This window comes from Thermobia domestica, chromosome 12, assembly GCF_964235325.1.
Source record: "Thermobia domestica chromosome 12, izTheDome1.hap1.1, whole genome shotgun sequence".
Taxonomy (NCBI): domain Eukaryota; kingdom Metazoa; phylum Arthropoda; class Insecta; order Zygentoma; family Lepismatidae; genus Thermobia; species Thermobia domestica.
In genome coordinates this window covers 204,744,267-204,764,645 of record NC_137465.1, presented here as the reverse complement: position 1 = coordinate 204,764,645, position 20,379 = coordinate 204,744,267, and the positions used below count along the sequence as shown (strand labels likewise).

Below are 20,379 nucleotides of genomic sequence, written 5' to 3'. Positions count from 1 at the left end.
CCATGAAGGGTGGCCCTGGGAGCCTCCGCGACAATATCAATCGATGTGCCACATGACATTTTCTATTTGAGTTGTTGTTCGGTTCATTTATGTTCAATCGTTTTCGTATTAGTGGTACTGCATGTTTTACTGTATCTGGTAGAGGCAACATGTCTTGGCGGCCATTTTAAATACAGTGCCCGATATGAGAGATCTTTTGCCAGAACGCTTTTTAGTTTTTAAAGATGTATCGAACGAGGTACCACTCACCCCTTGCTTCCATTGAAAATTAAAGTTGGGCCCCGGGAACCCATGCAGGGCGGCCCTGGATGGCACCGCGACCATACATTCAATTGTATATATTCAATTGTATATATATATATATATATATATATATATATATATATATAGAGAGAGAGAGAGAGAGAGAGAGAGAGAATTCTATTTGCATCAGCAATGGATTTTTTTTCGGGAGAGGCTTGAGAAACGAGTAAGAAACATTTGCGTTGTACGTGCAATGCAAAAAAATTATCACAAATTTATTTCGGGAGGGGTTTGAGCCTGATAACTACCCCCTAAATACGCCACTGTACATCAGTCAACCGTTCTCATATTACCTAACACAGCAACGAAACAAATTTTGAGTGAAGGCATTTTAGTATATATCAATATCAATATTCGAGACGAGACCGAGACTTTCGAGACTGACCTAAGTCTCGTCTCGGTCTCGTCTCGATTTATAGAGGTCTGTCTCGGTCTCGGTCTCGTCTCGGTATTTAGAAGTCCGTCTCGGTCTCGTCTCGGTATATAAAAGTCCATCTCGGTCTCGGTCTCGGTACCATCCCTAAGTATTGGCGACTTTTACGGCATGGGATTAGCAGAAGCGAATATCATCCACGATATATTAGGTACATTTCAAGTACGTACAGAGCATGTGTTTGAGTTGTTTAGTACATTCTGTGCATGTGCCTGGCATGTACCTTATGTACCTCAAGTATATCATTGGGATATACCTGGCACTCGTCAAATATACCCCTGCATTAGTGCCCCTTAAATAAACAATACCCTTGGTAAAACTGATAGTTTTGAGCACATTCTTATTCTTTATCCCTAACTACGTAAATAATTAACTGATCATATATGTATGTAAGATTCTTCTTAATTTTTATTTATCAGTTTTGTCATCTCTTTCTTTTAAATTCATCTCCCAAATTTGATGCATTTGTTGCCTCTTTTTCCTAAGCGATTGTGTACTAGAAGGTCAGGAAATGGAGAAGAAAGCGCGAGAAACCGTTGCATGTTACTGTACATAATCAAATGCAGAAAGCTGATTGTCATTCGTGCGTTGCTGCGGATATCAATTATGTGTCATAAGTATCCCCTAACAGCACAAGATGTGCTAGGCATGTGCCATTTAGATGTTCCATCTACTTTTTAGGTACCCGACACTTGGCACATATGATATTCATGTGCTAAGTGTGTACTTCAGTTACCTACAGTTTTAGGTACTTGTTACACCTAATTGATATTTGCATCTATGTACCACAAATATAGCATTTATATATCTGGCTCAGTTTCGCACTGCCACAGTTATTTGTTTTTATGTCGTCACTTGGGACATATATCTGTCATGTTCTAGGTGCATCCTTTAGGTACATACTATTTCAGATACCCTAACAGCTCAGGATGTGCTAGGCATGCGCCTAATTGGTGTTCTAAATTCATCTCCCACATTTGATGCATTTGTTGCTTCTTTTTTCTAAACGATTGTGTACCAGAAGCAACAAACGCATCAACTTTATTAGATAACAACAGTCGCCGATCATTTGAAAGTGAATATGGAAGAAAGTAAATAGACACTCGTCATTTTGTTATAAAATTACATGGCGAGCAGATTTTACCTGATCCCAAACGGTCATCGTCGAATATACGCGGTTAAAGGAGCACTCTGATTAGCCAAATTCAAAAGACTTCAACAATTTATTCCTCTACAAGCGACGTTCTCTTCATCGCCTTGTGGCTAAGTCGGAAAAGCACGCGGCTAGTAATCCAAAGGTTGCTGGTTCGCACCCGCGCAAGGATACATTTTTTTACTTGATTAAAGTTTTTTTGACTCACCTTAATCTAAATATATTACGCATATAGGCGATTTAACATATTTTGGGGGGTAATTTTGTGGTTCATTGACGCTTACGGAATAGGGAACATACTAGGCACGTTCCCAAGGTATATGTCAGGCATGTGCTTAGGGGTGGATATAGACTGTGACTATCACTTGCCATCCATGTGATTTCTCTCTCAGAGGTATATAAGGCACATACTGGACACATTCCCATGTACCTGAGGGAACATAGGCATATGCCTGTTCTGTAATTGTGCTGTTAGGGTCTGAACAAGTATGCACCTGAAGGGCGTACATCGAACATATAAGATATATGTCTCAAATAACGACATAAAAACAAATGACTATCACAGTGCGAAACTGAGCCAGATATATAAATTAGGGTGGAGCGTTTTGTATTTTTGTTGGAAATTCGATGACGGCTAGTGCGGAAAAGGTGCCCTCACTGATTTTTTAAAAACTTTTTTTGGACAATCCCTTAACTTGCTCCAACGGACTTAAAGTTTTTAAAGTGGTTAGGCAACACGTACAACACCAATGACAGAAAAGCTACTTGTGGTCGTTTTTAGAATTACCTGATGGCTATAATACAATTATTTTATCAAAAGAAACTTGTAGCAATGCCAGTAAATAATGAGTCAAAGTACAGCCATATTAGCTCAGTTGTTGGATTTAATGTCCAGATTTTATTTGGAATGCCACATTAACGATGATTATAGGCATAGCCCTTGATATAACACGATTTTCTATGTGCAACTCTTCGCTTATTTTGCTCTGTTAGCAAATTAACCCAAAACTCATCACGGGAAAATGGTTGCACATCGAGTTATATAATTCTGGTCGCTGCTTAAACCATCTATTTTTTTTTGTTCTTTTTTTTTCATTTCAGACACCCATTCAACGGGAATGGGTGTAAAGGAGACGATTGGTGAACGTTAACAATCCTTTAATTTCTTTCCGATGGGGCCGGAAAAATCGTTGGGTCCGGTCGTCCCACCATCCAATTCGGTAACCAGGTGTCGAAATGGCAACTCGTTGGTATGAAGAAGGCAAATGAGATGCTGCAGTTCCTTTCCTAGGGATCTTTGTATCTGACTTGTCACGCCGTTATCCCATCCTGTGTTCCTGGCTTCATCATCGCTGCCGACTGCCTCAAGACTTGACACGTCGTACTGGTTCTTCTCTAAAAGCTCCAATATAGAGTCGGCAATATTGCCACGCCAAGCCTGACTTAGGTGTGGCATGACAGAAGTATTCTGAACCGGTCTCCGATAGAACTGATATGCTTTTCTGTAACCGTATGTCTTCGTAGTTTGCCGTTAATTTTTCTTGCACAAGAGTTGCATCATTTTTTTCCGTCGAAGTAGATACTTGTAATCGCCAGGCCTAGGTGAGCCTTTTCTTTCTGGATCTTCTCACCCAGTTTATCTTTTCCTCTTCGTACCTTAGATCTGCCAACAAGATTTTTGTCCTCTGTCGTTATGAGTCTCACGTCCTGAAGTACAGCAGAAGCGATCAAAGCAACCTGTCTGTCTGAAGCTCCAGTTGTAAACCCTGCCTCCGCTGTATTTTGAAGACAGATGCGCTTTAACCTATGTTTCATTCTTGGTCGCGCCTCGAAGTCAGATCCTGACGGGCTTCCCTATTCAACAACTTCGCTGGCTTCCCCTGACGACGCCAATATCTTTGACCTGTGCCTATGAGTAATCCAACTAGTTGATGGACTTGCTTCAACACTTCCAGCGTCTTTCTTGGTTGTCTGCCCCTTAAATCTGCTCACTTTACGGGAAAACACCTTTGACAGAGATTTGCTTGTTCGGACGTCAATGTTACCAATGCTCATTTTCCGTGATGTTCTCTGGTCCAAAAGAAACTTGAATCCTCGTTTTAGAATCTTGCGTTTCCTCTCACAGTTGCAATCTTCGGCGGGTTTATATTTGCAAGACGCAATATCAAAAAGAAACTTTTCCGCGTGTGCAACAAAACCTGCACGAAGTGTTACTTCTTGTCCTTGTCGACTGAAATTTTCTTCCTTGGTGCAACACTTATTATAAAATGTTTTCAGCATGTCAAAAACTCTCTTTTCTGAAACCACAGGAACGCTTGATTTACGCCAAATATGTACAACTCTTTGTTAAACTAGTTTACAAATGTCAGTCACTGGTAATTTAGTTACACTTTTGTCACCACTTAAACCACTTCAAAACCAATGATAATGTCGCATAACGTCAGCGTACGTGAGTAACTGCACTTCACTCATTTCACTTGGAGTGCCAAATAAGCCTCGTTTCAAACTTTCCCGCGTTGGTCTGCTATGAGGCTTTTTCTTCATCTTGCTTCCGAACTTGGAAACCAAAGTATACAAAATGTTTTTGAATCGTATCGCACTCAGAAGACTGTAACGTTAGGTACAATGCACAAACTCTCTGTCTTAACAGAAAGAGTAGCGAACTAAAACCGTTAAAGCTTAAGCTGCAATAAACTGGCCTGTTGGATTGGTTGGCCGAAGTACACAATATTTATACCACCGCCGAACTTCGAGTGAGAATATTCTAGAAACGCCGGCGTAGGTTCTGGAACCAACGAAGCGAGCGGGAGGTGCGCGAATCTTCTGGACGGAGCCGGACGTTGCGACGACGCTCGAAGAGTGTGTCGAAAGTAAGCAACCACGAAGTTGTGTAGCCTGCCGCTAGATGGCATTTGCTGTCGGTGTACATAACAAGTGAAGAGTTGCCAAAAAAAATCGTGTTATATCAAGAGCTATGAGTATAATCATCATTAGCGTGGCATTCCAAATAAAATCTGGACATTAATTCCAACAACTGAGCTAATATGGCTGTACTTTGACTCATAAACATTTTAAAATTATTTACTGGCATTGCTACAAGTTTCTTTTAATAAAATAATTGTATTATAGCCATCAGGTAACTCTAAAAATGATCATAAGTAGCTTTTCTGTCATTGGTGTTGTGCGTGTTGCCTAACCAAACACTTAAAAAACTAAGTCCTTTGGGCCAGGGTAAGGGGTTGTCCAAAAAAAATTTAAAAAATCAGCGAGGTCGGTGCCACTAATGGCATCATTTCCGCACCAGCCGTCATCGAATTTCCAACAAAAGTGCAAAACGCTCCACCCTAATATAATGTGTGGTACATAGTCGCAAATATCCATTAGGTGTAACAAGCACCTAAAACTTTAGGTAGCTGAAGTACACACTTAGCACGTGAATACCACATGAGCACACGACTACCTTTAGTATACGTCTGTCAATAAGACCATAAGAATTGGCAAAGGCAGGGGTGGTAGAGGATGTACAAAATGAATGCCATATGTGCCAAGTGTTGCGTACCTAAAAAGTAGCTGGGACACCTAAATAGAAAATGCCTAGCACATCTTGTGCTGTTAGGACTATAGCCAAATTTGGAGTCGAAGCCTGTGGAGGGATTGTAGGAATCCTTTTCGTGACTCATCGGTCCTCCTCGTATTTCTTCGGAGACAGTATCCGTCGGCTGCTTGATTATTCTTATGGAGCAGCATGTGGTGTTGCTTGTAAATATGAAGGGATATCGCAATGGGTTTGGTAAGTTTCGTGTTTTGACATTCTATCAGCTCAGACCTGAAAACAGAGTAAATATACATATTTCCTATGGCGTCAGCAACCAGAAAGAGCAGTATTTAAGCTTTCAATTGATAAACAAGGCCTGCAGGTAGCATATTTTATGATCACAGTCAGAGTGAAAGTGACCGAAATCCTATAAAATAGATTTTTCAACAACCCAATACATGGAAATGCCCTATTCGTTCTCCAGTCCAAGAGAAACACATCCTTGGAAGTCTCCATGAAAATAGTCACCTTCTTTGTTGTTTTTAATCATGGCCCACTCTGAAAAAATATTGTAATATCTCTCCACATGATCACGAGCTTCACGTGTTTGAAGCAGACGACACCTCGTTGTCACAGCATCGACACGTGACTGAAAAGGAACAATAGCGCCACCACGACTCACGAAGAGGATATAAAAGACGCCTCAAGACCTCCGAAGGCATCAGTCTGCGTTGGAACTAATCAATCTCACTTGCTTTCTCCGGCTGCTGTGAGCTAGAGAGAAACTCCTCTACTCTCTCCAGTTACTGTAGGCTAGAGGGTATCAGGACATTTGCGGTACAATCAGAAGATTAGTTTTTCTGGGACATTTGCGGTACTGTTTTAAACTTCCCTTAGATAGTGGGACATTTGCGATATGTACTGTGGAACGTGTATACATTCTGAAGATAGATAATGAGACAAACTTCCTGCTTGAAGATGACACCACAGAAGAAGGAATGTTAATATTTTGATGCAAAGTGAAGACAATTTGCAACTGAGTACATTACGTTATTCATGGACGGAATATTTAAGTTTGCAGTCAGTAGTTTGCCCAATTATATGCAATATCCACAGAAATCGGAAGTAACTTGGAGGAAACAAACATTGTCCCTTTGATCTTCTCCCTCTTACCAGCAAGAAATAGTAAGACGTATCAGAGTTTTCAGTTTGGTAAAGCCTAATGTTAATGATTAGAATCCACAGTTAATCAAGTTGAATTTCGAGCAAGCCGCAATAACATTTCTAAGGACACTGTTCCCGGAAATGCGCATTAGTAGATGTAATTTCCATTAATCAGTGCTTGTGGAGAAAGGTTCAGGAATTGGACTCATAAATGAATATAAGTAAGTTCCAGATGTGAGGCTCTTCTTAGAATGTGTTCTGCACTAACGTTTCTCTCTGTAGATGATGCCAATGTTGGATAGTTTTCCATTATGGGAGATGCATCACATCACGAAAGACTTAAGAGGTTTTTAGATTGTTTTGTAGAACACTGGTTTAATAATTCGGGAATTGACATCTCCATGTGGAACTACTCGAATAAAGTTGTTAAAGAACGAATAATGTTGTTGAAAACAGAATCAAATCATTAATAGGTAATTCAGTTTCTAAATTATACTGTTTGGAGAAGTATCTAAAAAGTTAGGCTATGTACATGAAAGAAGAACTTGAAACATTGAAGAGAAACGTAGCGTCAGTACATAAGATTGGACGGAAGAATAGAAAGCACATTAGCTGAATATGTAGCTCCGAAAGATATCACGAAATTCTTGAGGAAAATGGCACACATTCAAAAGTTGGAGTAATTTTTGTTGTTCTAGAAGCCATCTACTAATGTACTGATTGAATTCTATTATAAAATCATGAAAATAAATTTCTAATTCATTGAACATTAATTTTGACTTTGTTTCTTATACTTATTTATGCTAGATCTGACCAAAAATCCTTAAATATGCTCATAACAACGGACAACTGTGTTCAAAATGAATGTCTTGTGACAAATCACTCCGCTAGCAATTTCTCTTGGGATAATCCCGTAATATTTACGCGTAATTATAAATATATCAATACCGTATGTTAAAAATGAAGAAATATTACCATTTCAACTCTGAGTAACCATTGACAAATAGTTATTGAAAAACTAAGGAAAACTATAAAATAAAACAAAAAAAATATAAATATTTCTAGAGGTTCCCTTTAAATATCATAGTGAGGCGTTCGATCAATCAGGTAAGGATTTGTTTACATTTTCTAGTCTTGACTAATAAGAAACAAGCATTCGTTTACATCTTTCAGATATGTTTACCACGTAGCCTAGTAGCTGTCCTTTTACATTTCTGTATGATTGATCCTTATGTTTGCATTTACGTGTTCTTGGGTGCTATGAGGAACATTTGTATGTATGTATGGTGAGTTAATAATGGTTTCATTGTCTCAAAGAAAACTTTGAGTCTGCTTTTAGTGTGCAAAAATCCCGGGTTCTTTGAAAAAGTTATGTTATGGCCCCCTAGAACAACTTGCTGGCTACACCAATGTAATAAAACTTGGTCTTTGTGTAGCAGTTGATAATGTATGGCTATCCTCTCAATGAACACCCGAAAATATCCTTTCTCATCTTGCAGAATAAGAAATCGTTTTGAACAGTACCGTAAATGTCCAAGTACCACAAATGTCCATACTCGAGGTACCGCAAATGACGCAGTACCGCAAATGTCGATACCGCAAATGTTGCGCTTTCGGGCTAGAGAGATCCTTATACCTACTTGGCTGCTTGTGGACTGAGATTCTATTCCCGATTGCTGTGGGCCAGGACGTCCTTCCTCAACCTCTCTCTGGCTGCTGTGGGCTAGAGAGTCTTCCGGACACTCATCAAACCTCAAATCGATCTTTAGAGAAGCCTTCAAAGATGTTATTTGATCTCATTTGTTAAAAACTCACTGTACTTAGTTTGTGTAAACATCTGATAGATTTATAATAAAAGAGGTAAGAGAACTAAAAACCCATATGCCTTTGATTCTACCGACTCCCGCACAGACAATATTACAATATACAGTGACGTATTTACGATTTTGTTTCGGGAATCTTTGCCTGAAGAGGTGAAAATTCTGTAAGATATTTCATACACTTTACTATAGTAATTAAGATTTCGGGGGGGGGGCTTAAGCCCGGAAGCCCCTCCCTAAATACGCCACTAACAATATACAGTTTTTCCTGCAAAATTTGACTCATATTATTTCTGCCTTAATTGATTCAATTGTAAGATATAATTATTATTCTTACAAAATCATTTTCCAGCAAATTGATAAAGATGGAAATAAATTTTAATATTTCTCAAGGTTTGTACTATAGAGTCTTAAGCAATGAAGAAAATCATTTATTATTTTATGTTGACGGTATGAATTATATGGGGGATTAGAAAATATCTAGGAAAATGATAATCTTTAAACTACTCAATAATAATCTGGCTAAAACAATTTCATTGTTTAATATTTAAAAAGTAATTGTTGAAGGTCAAAATACACTGCCATATATAATTCAATAAGTAACACGCATTTTTGGTATTAAAGAAAAGCCAATATTTTTATACAAACATCAGAGTAAGTAATCAATCAGTTTCCGTCAGGCAGAGGGAGAATCATCTTTGTTTTCGGGTTCTTCTTATCATGTTCTTTCTATTTCATCACGTATTGTATAGTCCACGCATTTCTCATGATTCGAAGACACTATGACTGATTCCTTGTGTTTCTCCATGATTTGAACTGATTCCATACATCAACTGAAAATTTTGACCATACACGAACAAGTTTTATTGTGTTGCTTGATTGAATTTTCTGTCAGACACTGAGATGCTACTTTCAGTTTTGGTTTCAAAAGTTGTCGCTCAACGAAGAGAGTCTGTTGCATGCTTCTATCCGAGAGTAAATGTCACTTACACAGACAGGGGCAGATTTTTGCGAAACTGAAAATAAAGAAACCGTAATTAGAAATTTGTATAAACTGTTGAACAATAGTTTGAATGTTCTTAAAATGTTGTCAATTGAATTATTCATAGAATCAAGCAGAGTTTAATACATATAATTTTAGGTTCATTCTACAATTAAGACGAAATGTATTCAAAGTTGGAAATACAAATTTTGTAAATATACGCTTAGTTTGGAAATATAAATTTTGTAAGGATTGGAAATATCCTTTTGCAAACTTATTGGAATGAGTGCTATTAGGGGAAGATCGTCTGGTATCGGACACCCTTTTAGTTTGTCAGGCTGAAAAATAGCCATATCAAATTACTTAATGCACAAAATGATACCTTGGTATCTTACACACAACGTGTTAAAGGTGATTTGACAGGTAAAAACTAATAATATATATTTTTGTAAAAAAATCAAAGGAACACAAATTAGCGTTCTTCAAAAGTAGAGGGTGGTATCGGATAAACATATAACTATAGAGAATTTGTCTTTTAAAGTAATTTAATAACATAACAAATTGCAAATATTAGCTGTTTACTTACAGGAGTTCTTACACACAAAATAGAGTTTTATTACGCTTTGAAATACAGCCTAAAATAAGAGTAATATATATATCTTAAAATTCTTAGTCTCATCAAGAGTTATTTTTTATTCTGACATAAATCACAATGATAAAACAGTCTGTCTTCAAAATTTTCATATTGTTCATGTACCAAGTCTTTACATATATTGCGCTGTATCCAATCATCAAAAGACTCCCCGCAGATTATAATGTTTAGTTTTTCAGCAAGTTTCTAAACTAGTTTTTAATATTCTGGAATTCTTAGTGGCATTAGGTTAGTTAACTATACAAAGCCTTTACATGATTGTATAGTATTTCTTCTTGGTCACGTTCTACTTGATGTGTCTTTGTTATCCAAGCAGCGAGGCTTAGCTGTTACCTCTTTCCCTTCCGACAGGTTTTCGACACGATCTCCTAATATACTCTAAGGAACACCATATCTAGCACTGGCCACACGTGCTTCTTTGGAAATAACTTTGTCCATGGCCAACTTCATATTTTTCTTCATTTCAATTGCCACGTATTTTCCCCATGGCTTCCTGAAAAGGCCAGAATCCATTAAAAACGTCAAGTTTACTCACCAGTGTTTTGTCCGATATCACCTGATTCCCTTTTGTCCGATACCAGCCGAAAGACTTGTAACTTATGAATGGCTATCTACCCGCTTGTAACAACACTAAGGCAACAATACGCCTGAATTATAATATATATACCCTAATAAATGCTGTGATAACAATAATATATCAATACATTTACTTTGTGAGAAGTTGCAGTCACACAAATCTATCTCCGTGCACCTGATCACTCGCAAAAATACAAAAACTTTAAGGCACGAGATATACCGTTCATCCGACAAATCCACTATGGCGTGGGCTTGGCTAGTTCATTTCGATCGACTAACTGTATGCTTGACAGATGCCGCCTTAAGCAGGAAATAACGAGAACTGCTTTTGTCCGATACCACCCGCTGTCCGATACCAGACGACTTTCTCCTACATCCTTTTGTTACAAACAAATTCAGCTGTGGAGGAAATATATATACGAAGCACTGGTGCACATCCCAGGGGGAATGACAGGATATGTCCCGCAATCTTGAAACTAGGGGGACTGTACCGCCAATAATCTAATTTATTTTTTTTTGGGGGGGGGAATGTGATGATTTCTTTCCGACTGCCATAAAGGAAAGTGAAATGAAATTAATGTTCCTTGCTGAATAAAATACAACAGGTTTACCTCAGAAATCACATTCATATATCGTAATATGAGTCTTATCTCCCCCCCCCCTTTCCCCAGAATAAACCTCAAATCTGCCCGCTTCCAAATATTGAAGACAACTCTGTTTCTCTGATCCTCCACAGCATTGTTTTTCAACTTCATAAATATTTGAATATCGCTTAATAAAAATTATGGGAACGGCCTCACCCGTCCTCCCCAACGTTAAAGACAGATTTGCGCCGTTGACACTAAGCAAGGGGTAGTAGCAGTCTTTCTGATTGTGTATATTCTCATTGTAAACCTTGCGTTATGCGAAACCTCTGTGAAACCTCAATTTCACGTCACTTCACTCTAAGCATGAAGGGGTATTCTTCCCCAGAATGATATGTAGCGAGACCATTCGTTAAGGACTGTAATTGCTCACATTCCGAATGTCTATCGACATGGGCAGCGATTAGGGGAGGGCAAAGGGGGGCAGTTGCCCCCACTTTTTTGAAATGACCCATTAATGTATATAGTTTTATTTGGAAATATAAAGTTTTGTATGTATTATTGGGTCCTAGAATAAAAATGGAGACATTAAATATTTGATGTTCCGTGAGTATGTATTGGTTGTCTTCCCATGGAGTTAAGAGGGCTACAGGTATTGGGTTTTAATTGCCACGAAAAATGGCCCAAAAATTAATCTATTGGATTGCCACGAGCGTACATTCATTTCTTCTTACAAGGGCTTGATATGTTAGTCAGCCGCTTTGGAACTAATTGAGATAACATTTCGCACAAAAAAAAAAAAAGTACTTCACAAGTTATTCTTTAATTGCACAAAATATACAGTTCCTAAAATGCCTTTTCTTCTTTCTAATAGTAAGGGATATTTTGATTTGATTTTTTTTTTTGATTTTAACATCCCGTTCTGCATTGAGGCTACATGAGACGTGAAGCTAATTATTAACGTGGAATCCGAACCACATGACCTCCCGCCAGGAATCGAACCTGGATCTCCCACGTCAAAGGTGCGTACGCTAACCGTTTCGCCACGAAGAAGCTCAGTAAGGAATATTAATTAAAGAGAGAGTAACAAGAAACAACTTCTACCTTTTCCATTGTTTACCGTGTAACAGTGGCGTAGGGAAGGGGGCTGAGGGGCCGGCCCTCACCAAAGAGGTCCGACAATGTACTTTGGTACTTTGATGTTTGTAATGTTTTATATATTTTTATGTTTATATATTTTTTGTTTGTAATTACTCTATATGTACCTATAACAGCACTTCCCCCCCCAAACACACATCCTGGCTACGCTACTGCCGTGTAATATACAAATTTAGGGGTGTATATATATAATTTTGTATATACAATTAAATTTAACGAATTCAACATAATTCTAGTAGGTTTTAGGATTATTTTGTACAACTGGGGTGTGGAGTGATTCTAGGTATTGTGTTTTGATATGTTCCAAGAAAGTGAAAACTGTACCTCATGGCAACGAGCATGTTCTGGGAAGCTGCAAAAGTATTTCTTTAAATGTCGTAGCATATGCTTGTAGTATTCACTGTCTTTCTAAGAGTAATAACACATATAATAGCATACATGGAATTAAAAATATAAGTTGTTCTATAATTCCCAGTTTCAATATAACTTTTTTTGCAAAACAAACCTCATTATTCATTACTATGATTATTTGATTAATATTATCCTTTCTATTTATTTGTTTTGCATATTTGTTATTAAATAGGCCTCTAATATGATCACACAATTTTCCAGACAGAATTTTAAGATGTCCATGAGCAAGGAATCGAATCTATTCTTACACTTCCGTTGTTTAAGAGTTCAAAGGGCTAGTAGTATCTACTTGCGTTGCTCTTGTCAATTTACTTAATAAAATATGAAACATGATATGCGGTATTTTAACTGAAAAAGACAGTATCCTATTAGTTATACAACATTTCGTCAAACAAAGTATTACAAGCAACCAGGAAAACTAACATTGATATACAAATATTCAGACCATGTCTTGCCCCCTCCCACTTTTAACATCCAACCGCCGCCACTGTCTATCGAGTTTATCAATAAATGTTAATTACATTTCTTTCAGACGTTGCATATATTTACTTTTTAAGTGAGTTGCCATATACTATAATATTATAATAGCAAAATTATTTTTGTGCTCTGCACCCTTCACGTCATAAAATTGAGATTCACTATTCATAAAAATATGATGGTGGCAAAGACAATACAGGGAATAATTGTGTATTTGCTTGGCTATCAGAGTGCGTAGCAAGAAAGATCTATATAGTATACAAAGATTAAGAATCACTTCTTTCTAGCGGGAGCTCACGTGACTCGGATCTCACGTTAATCTGTAAGTCCATGTCTCATTTAGTCTTGCTGCTGAACGAAACGCTAAACTCAAATCCAATCGGAACAATTTCCTTTAAAAAATTCACAAGTTGGCGATAGCTATTAATCTTAAGAAAATTCTATTTAAGTAATTTCTGCTGAAATATTTCTTTGACTACTGTTATTGAATATGTAATGATGGTAGACAGTTAATCTGTCGCAAAAAGCCATTATCGTTCGTGAGTTTTAATACTTATACTGCGTTAGGTTTAACGTTGGGTTTTTGGCGCTACTAGGATGCATGGTGTAGATGACGACCCTTTCGGGAGAGTAATATTCCCGCGTGCTACCCTAGCCAGCTGTTTTAAGTTGGTCATAAGGAAGCAGCTGAGTTTAAATGTATACCGTGGGGGCCAAAGTGGAACAAAACGAGCCTTGCGGGGCTTCTAACCCGTTTCTACTACTGCTACTAGGGATCCGAATAGCCAAATTGCACGCGTAACGTAAGTAAATAACTTTTTTGAGTATTATTTTCATCTTATTTAAAAAAAGTTAAAGAAAAACTTTCATTGGGCTGGGTTTGAACCCACGCCCGAAACGATTTTCATTATTAGCCTGTTCACTAGCACGCTCGGCTACGAGGGGCGACAGCATTCGGCGTTTTCTTTCTGCTATATGTGTGCTACGTGCAGTGTTGGGAAGTAACGTAACGCAAGTAACGCGTTACTTGTAACGCGTTACTTTTTAAGTAACGTTTCCTAGTAACGCGTTACATTTTTTCCAAAGTAACTGTAACGGTAATGCGTTACAAATTTTTAAGTAACGTACCTAGTTTGCGTTACTTTTTTCGCGTTACATTTCGGATGAGTAACTACAATATATGTATATTATTTTTTGGAAACAAACGTTTCTTTCCTGTAAGTGAATTTCTCGGAATGGAGCAATGGAGCATGAACGATGTCACTGACCGACAGTCAGTCACCGGCACTCAAAAAATCAGATGAGATCATAGTACCACTTGCTGTTTTTGGAAGATGAGGACAGCCTCAGGGAAATCACGTGTACTGATTGCAAGCACCTGGAAAGTTTTGTCATAGATTTTGACAGCTCCAATCCATTCACTGAGTGAACTACGAGTGCAATTGTGCCGATATAGTCGAGTCAAAATGCGGTTTGACCTGGGCAAAATTGCAACCTTTAGTTTTACACCTGTATTTGTTTTAGGTACCTCACCTGATGAAAATATCCAAAATCCGACAAAATCGGACCACGGGAACACCCCCAAAAACGGTTTCAAAATGGCCGACCATGTTTTTTTAAAAAAATCGTAGACCTTTACGTTGGCGGCTCTAGTAGCCCTCTTAATTGACACAGAGACATGAATGATGCCTTGTTGAAACGCTCATAGACCACAAATTCCAACGAAGTGACTTTTGTACTCATCATGCGCAACCCGTAGAAGAAAAAGAAGAAGAAAGTTGATTTTTGTTTTTTAATTGATATTTCTTGGACCCTGGCAACACTGTACATCCTCATACGCCGGCAGAAAAAATCCCACGCGTAGACCAGACAACAGTAGCAATAATATAAAAAAATGAAGGACGTAGGTTCAACAGTAAGGGAGATAAAAATTCGGAACCGCGGACAAAAAAGGGTCACTGTGTATATTTTTTACTGTGGTCTAACTTCTGTTCCTTAGATCTAGCATCCTCCCTAAATGTCACAGAGACATGAAGGATACCGCGTTGGAAAGCTTATGGAACCCCCTTGCCAGTGACGTATCGTTTGTGCTCCCTGTGCCCAACCTGTAGAAAAAGAAGAAGAAGAAACCTTGAAAAAATTGGGAAAATCTACACTTTTACCTTTCTTGGGCTCTGACAACCCTGATAATCGTTGCGTATAGGTGGCACAAACGATACGTCGTTGGAAATGGGGTTCCATAAGCTTTTCTACATATCATAGTCTTGCATGAACCTAGGCACTGTAGAGCCATGGCTGATTCCCTTACACGTTTGTGTATCATCTGCAGAAGCCTAGATCCTGACGATAACCTCATCACACTTCAAGAAAGGGAGCTGAAGGAGTGAACAATGCCAGTAATGCTCGCGGTAGTAACATTCTCGCCGCTGCAAGTATGGTGGTTCATGTCTCTTGTCGCAAACGTTACATTGATAAAAAAGATATTGTGATTGCCCTAAAAAGAAAAACGTCATCGCCGATCCAAAAGCGAGTTACTCGCTCGTCGGATGGGTCTTTCAACAGCAACAGTGACTGCCTGTTTTGCGGAACGCCTGTCTTATTTGATGACCGTCACGTGTTGAAATCAGAAAATGTGCGAGTGAAAACACAAGCATTGCCACACAACATTTTAAAGTGTTGCAATGAACGAAACGATACCGGGTCATAAACTGTCCGAGGTCGAGTTGAGTACTTCTCATCTGATCTTCATGCTGGAGATTGTGTCTATCACAGATCATGTAGTATCAACTTTCGAACAGGTAAATCAATTCCTCAACAATACTGCACCGACAATCAGTCAGCATCAAAAAAAAAAATCCGGGCTGGCCGACCTACAAATGATGAGAGAATCCGAGCATTTCAACGCATTTGTAGTTATTTGGAAGAGCACGATGATGAGAAACTAACTGTGGGAGAAATTGTTACAGAAATGGGCACATTTCTTGTAGGGACTGATCACATTGCATATGACAGACGGCACATGAAGCGTCAACTAATGGAGTAATTCGGTGAAAAAAATATAATTTCTATTGACAGTGGAAAAAACGACTTCATTACACTTCGAGAAACTGCCAATCACATTCTACGGGCATATTGTGATTTACCACGAGAGTATGATGAAGAAAAGGAAAAAATAGAATAATAGAAACCGTAGCTCGACTGATCAAAAGCGACATAAAATCCAAACTACATATCGTTCACCCAGCGACTTGAGCATTCAGGAATTTCTTCAGTACATTCCACCTAGCCTTAAACTATTCTATGCCATACTTTTTGCCGGAAAGGGCAATGAAACCAAAATAACATCGATTGGCCAGTGTTTGATGCAAGCAGCCAGACCAAGAGATATGTTAGCTCCTCTGCAGTTAGGTGTTGCTGTGCAGCTGCACCAACACTATCGATCGAAACACCTGATTGACAGGCTGCATCACCTGGGATTTTGCTCTTCATATGCGGAAGTGCAGCGGTTTGAACGCTGTGCTGCAAGTACATTTGGTAATCGTGTGATCGAAATGCCAGCAGACCAGACTCTCCTCTTTGCAGCGGATAATGTAGACCATAATCTCCAAACGCTGAGTGATTTAGGCACATTCCATGGTATAGAAATGTTGGCGGCCATTACTCCATCCACTACTACCAGTCTAACCATTCTTCGGAAGCCCGTCTCTGATGCTGATGTGAAGTGCCTTGCCAGTTTTCCCATTCACGCATACACTGAAGCCAGGGCTATTCTTGAAAAGGTCAACTGTGAACTGGTAACAGCACCATCACCGAACGAAAGCTCCCTGGATATTTTGTGGAAACTTTCCTGGCACTTTCCGTCACGCACACCAAACTGGTCAGGAATGATACAGGCCATTCACGCAGATCCATCTCTTCATCATCCAGGGAAATCCACTGTTCTCTGCTTACCGATTATTGACCTCCATCCATCTTATATGCCATGCATCTATTCCACTTTAGTGTACCTGAATAATCTTGCGAGAAAATATGAAGACACACCAATCATCACCTTAGACCAACCACTATTTAGGAAAGCTTCACGTATCCTGCATGACAGAGCACATAACACCAGTATTAAGGACACGGTTGTCCTATTGGGCTTATTTCATACTCTCATGAACCTTCTAGGAGCAATTAGTTCCCTGATAGATGGTTCAGGCTTACGTGAAATCTTGCATGAGGTTTTATGGAGAAAATTCGGTTGTACATATGTTAAGTGGCAAGTCCGTAGCAAGAGCCTTCCGTGCGCACATGATGGTTAACCTCGCATTAAGTGCATTGCTTGTGGAGAATGTTTTTCTGGAGACCGATAACGGAACACACAGAACTATCAACGATGCTTACTCTCTCTACCAGAGTCTGATGTCGGGTGAGATTACTGTAACTGGAGCTAGTTCTTCACCTCTTCTTGAAGAAGCCCGAGAAAAAATAGAAGCACGAAAGTCAGAACTTATTAACACATGAAAAACAAGTCAGTTGTGGCTTGCATACCAGCGCATGTTGACTACAGCAAGGAAACTTGTGGCAGCAGACCTAATAGGAAGCTGGGAGGATCACCTTGATGCTATAGCAGAGTGCATTCCCATTTTCGCTGCAGCAGGACACTTCAATTATTTGAAGTCGACTTGCTTGTACCTGCAAACAATGTTAACGCTGCCATCGGTTAATCCAACGTTCACGAAAGCTTTCAAAATGGGTTCGGAGTTATTAGAAGAAGCAACCGTTATTGGGCTGGGTTGTCCTCTGATCTAGTCAGAGAGAAGGTTCTGATGAGATCGCTAAAATCCACTGGAGGTCTATCTAACCCATGGGAGTGGAATGTCGGAGATGCAACGATCTTTGTGGGTGCTCTCAATGCCAGCATGCTCCGAGTACAATCTGGCGATGCAAACTCTTACTCACACTGCATATGTCACTAGCGAACAACATAAAGGAGCCGAAACGTCAAGAATGTCACGTGATATCAGTGACACACGTCGCATGCTTGCACGACTGCAGCCCATTTCACCATTTGACGGAGACAAATCGTTGAAAAACATTGTCACTGGCGTCACACCGGATTCCTCGGTCAACGTTCATAATTTATTTTCAGTTGGGGCAGACCATGCGAAGAAACTATCTGGTAAAGACCTGTTCACTGTGAAGGGGAAACGTGCAGATAAAGTCAAAACTCTAGCATCCGCGAGTAGTGTTAAAATCAGCAGCGATATCTCCGTCGATTCGAATCTTTTGTTTCAAAGACTGTTAGTTGTCGCTAATGTAGGCAGCACATCTTTAGAGGAGACCTTAGCGCATGATTTATGTGCCTACCCACCGGCTTTATTTGAGTCACCCAGCATGATGCGTAAGGCAGACAAAGCCCCACTGGCCTATGCGATACGAGAGTTCAGCAAGCAGCAGAGCGCACAGTTTGAGTGAACGGAGCCAGACAATATTCTGTATGTCTTAGACGGAGGATCTCTGTTACATAGACTACCATGGTGTAAAGGCAGTTCGTACGACAATATCGCTGCATCATTTGCTGAGTATACGGTTCGTAAATATGGCACATCAACCATCGTGTTTGATGGGTATGGAATTTGCTCACCATTGTTCATTGCAACTGTAATTCCGGGTGTGCAAGAACGTATTATACTTGCAGAAAGCATGCCCTTCCATGCATTGCTAGTGGTGTGTGCAAAGAAACTGAATGTTCTAACTCTTTAAATGAATATAGTGAGGACAGTGTTAGCTTAGGCGATGACGATGTAGATGTGTAATTTGCCTCCCAAAGTATTTCGTCTTCCCATTCTTTTGCCTTAGAATATTTTTGCTTTATATGTAGGTGTTATGTTTCTATAAAACGAATTGTCTTGCACTGTATTATGGTATGACCTTCTATTTGCTATTGCTTGTGGCGTATGCCAAGAAACTAAATGTCTTAACTGTTTAAATGAAAATGGTGAGGACAGTGTTAGCGTAGGCAATGACGATGTCGATGTGTAATTTGCCTCCTAAAGTCTTTCGTTATTCCCATTCTTTTGCTTAAGAATATTTTTGTTTTATGTATAGTACTTATATTAAAGCGACCTTTGATTTAAAGAAAGAAACAAGATTTTTTCATGCGTAGAACGATTATCAGGGTTGCCAGAGCCCAAGAAAGGTAAAAGTGTAGATTTTCCCAATTTTTTCAAGGTTTCTTCTTCTTCTTTTTCTACAGGTTGGGCACAAGGAGCACAAACGATACGTCACTGGCAAGGGGGTTCCATAAGCTTTCCAACGCGGTATGCTTCACGTCTCTGTGACAATTAGGGAGGATGCTAGATCTAAGGAACAGAAGTTAGACCACAGTAAAAAATATGCACAGTGACCCTTCTTTGTCCGCGGTTCCGAATTTTTATCTCCCTTACTGTTGAACCTACGTCCTTCATTTTTTTATATTATTGCTACTGTTGTCTGGTCTACGCGTGGGAATTTTTCTGCCGGCGTATGAGGATTTACAGTGTTGCCAGGGTCCAAGAAATATCAATTAAAAACAAAAATCAACTTTCTTCTTCTTTTTCTTCTACGGGTTGCGCATGATGAGTACAAAAGTCACTTCGTTGGAATTTGTGGTCTATGAGCGTTCCAACGAGGTATCATTCATGTCTCTGTGTCAATTAAGAGGGCTACTAGAGCCGCCAACGTAAAGGTCTACGATTTTTTCAAAAAAACATGGTCGGACATTTTGAAACCGTTTTTGGGGGTGTTCCCGTGGTCCGATTTTGTCGGATTTTGGATATTTTCATCAGGTGAGGTACCTAAACAAAATACAGGTGTAAAACTAAAGGTTGCAATTTTGCCCAGGTTGAGGGTAAAATTGCTCTAGATTTCCTGGACTAATAGTCTATTTTACTTTGATTGTTGTTGTTTTTATAAAGATGGAGAACGAACATATTTTACCGTTCTAACATTTGAAAGATACTTCTTCTTAAAAGCTGAAGATGATGGTGAACAGAATTTAAAAGTAAAGTGGTGCCCCGGCGGGAAATTTTGTCAACAACTAGGGTGCCATAATTTAACGATATAGAGTAAGGGGTTAATATGAATAAACTGTGTTCTGATGAGCAG

General features: G+C 39.1%; 1 long non-coding RNA gene across 1 annotated transcript in view; it reads right to left on the bottom strand.

Annotated features, from left to right (window-relative positions):
- Window positions 1–8,931: 8,931 nt before the first annotated feature.
- The window catches only part of LOC145666960 (uncharacterized), a 55,491-nt gene continuing 44,043 nt past the window's right edge, over window positions 8,932–20,379 (bottom strand). Inside the window, exon 6 of the long non-coding RNA XR_014127841.1 lies at window positions 8,932–9,424. This is a non-coding gene — a long non-coding RNA (uncharacterized LOC145666960). The remainder of the gene's footprint in view (window positions 9,425–20,379) is intronic.